The following is a 2,500-nucleotide window of genomic DNA, read 5'->3' as shown; positions in this document are numbered from 1 at the left end:
GCAGCACCTTAATCTACCATTGGCAGGCCTTTTATGCAGGATCAAAATCTCCTCAGGTATAAGCATAATTTTACATTCAGATATTAACGGATTCAGTATTCAGTTCCCTTTGTTGTTGCAAATGAATTATTACTACAAGGTTAGCTATTAATCAACAATCATTCAATCACCTTTACATACCTAATCGACCGTCTTGCACATCTGCCATGTTTGTAGTTTGTTAAAAGTTTATACCGGTGTATGTACTTAAAATACAAAAACAACGTTAATTCACGTCGAACATGAGATGTATCGTGGGCCATTTTAGCCATTCAATTCAACTGGACACATTACTTCTGAGTAACTTCGGAAACCTCATTTCAACAAACTGGCATACAATCATTTTATTTTCGAATGCCGTTTAGGATAGAAATTATGCAAATTGACTATTACGCAAAATTGGCTACCGTTTTCTCCACAGCAGGTTAGTAAGTTGGAGTGAACTATTAATTTTTTGCTATTTAAAGCAAAGTATCAGAGGAGAAAAACAAACAAACAGAACTGCTGTTTACATTACACTTGCGTTTTCAAAGAGCTCCGTTGTCAGCTTAACTGTGGAAAATGCAACCGCATCCACCATGACTGGCCTGGATTGACACAGATTGTAAAGAAAAATAACAAAAAAATAAATAAAATTATAAATTTTATCTGACAAAAGGGACTGACAGATTTTTTTTTTACCTTTATTGGGAAAACAGAGTACAGACAGGAAAATGTGGGAAGTAGAGAAATAGGAAAGATCAGCAAAGGCCCTCAAGCCGGGTATCGAACTCTGGTCACCGTGTGCACCTTAGTGCCATGTGGCAATGCACAGTAAAATTTTCCTCTCTTTTTTTTATAAATATAAAATATTTTTTTTTATATTTAAAGATGTTTGTGTGCTGTAATTAGGGTTGTAACGGTATGAATTTTTCACGGTATGATAATCGTCTAAAACAATACCACGGTTTGACGGTTTCGCGGTATACGGTATGTTACAAATGTTACAAAATAATAGAACAGTGAAGCAAATTTGACTTTTTCCAAATAATATATTTTCAGTTACTATAAACAACACCACTTACAATGAACAAATAAAAAATAAAAAAATAATAAATAATGTGTCAAAGTCCAAATAAAGTCCAAATAAACATGGTGCAAATCCTCAGTAAAAAATAGATATAAATATTTACTATACTATAAATAGTTACATAACGAAACTAGATTCAATATGGAACATCCTTAGGTTTTATGTGCCAGCATGGATATGGTTGTCTATGGATATGGATTTCGATATGGTTGTCTGCAATGCAGACTGACAAACCGCTGCATCTTCATTTGCGTCTTTTGAAAACAGCAAGAGCAGCAGTTCGTCTTTGCTGTGTCACTGTTTTGTCATGTTTCTGTGCTGCTGTGCATGCAAAAGTACTTAGTATGAGAATTATTTCATGCAAAACTTTTTTTTTTGCGTTTTATTTAGCCGCGCAAAAATGTATGCCTTTCTTTCATTCCGTGTTGTTCAAAAAGCTTGGTCCACAAACAAAAGCGAAACCTATGCTTATTGGTTGTGATATAGCGAGTTTGAACCAATCTAGGCATGGAGGAGGGACAATGCATCAATGTATCATGTCTGATTTGTCCGGAGACACAGTGACGAGCGTTTCTTTGTCAAATCAGCGTTGTCAAATGTTGATGACGTAACCGCACTGATTCCGGAGCCTCTGAAAGTCCGCGTGTTATGTGATACAGCACTGGAAAGCTGAGATTCTCTTCTTTATGCCAATCTTTGAATTGTATGAATCGGATCAGCGGATCAAAAGTTATTAAACATTTAAGAGCAATACTTATTTTTAGCCGCGGGCGGCTGTCTCGGTCTTTAAGGGTTAAAACCGTTGATATGCAATTGTTCATGGTATGATAATCGTGCACGTTCAAATCGTGGTAAACCGTCATACCGGTATATTGTTACAACCCTAGCTGTAATAAGTGCATTATGGACCTGACTGTAAATCACCAACGCACTAGTTGGTCAATGACGCTGTCTATTTCAATTGCCTCAAAATAGCAACCTGCCAACAATGCACCTCCATTTCAGAACTGCAAATCCACAGGGACAAAAATGGGTGCTAATGCATTTGCTGTTTAAACAATGTTCCACGGGACATACCTGGCACTGTATTGCTGGTTACAATCCAACCAGCTCTTTAAGATCTCAAAACTCAAAACAGCAAAGTCCACTAAAGGAGGTTGAGCCTTCTCATATATGGCTCCTGAACTCTGGAATAGACTTCTTGAAAATATCCTCCAGAGTTCACATGTCCACATACACCGAGGCAGCCTTTAAGAGTGAAATTAAATATGCTGTGTTTTCTGCCAGGGCAACCCGGGGTGGTAAAATATAATTGGGTAAACTAAAAATATGTTACAAAGGCCAAAACAGAGATGGACTTTTAAAGACAAATAACTGGCTTTAGCATTGCTT

At 36.9% G+C, this 2,500-nt stretch overlaps 1 protein-coding gene across 4 annotated transcripts in view; it reads right to left on the bottom strand.

The window, feature by feature from the left end:
- The window catches only part of mical1 (microtubule associated monooxygenase, calponin and LIM domain containing 1), a 508,844-nt gene that overhangs the window by 22,694 nt on the left and 483,650 nt on the right, over positions 1-2,500 (bottom strand).

This window comes from Danio rerio, chromosome 23 (genome assembly GCF_049306965.1).
Source record: "Danio rerio strain Tuebingen ecotype United States chromosome 23, GRCz12tu, whole genome shotgun sequence".
Lineage (NCBI taxonomy): Eukaryota > Metazoa > Chordata > Actinopteri > Cypriniformes > Danionidae > Danio > Danio rerio.
The sequence above is the reverse complement of the archived record's forward strand: the minus strand, read 5'-3'. Positions and strand labels throughout refer to the sequence as shown.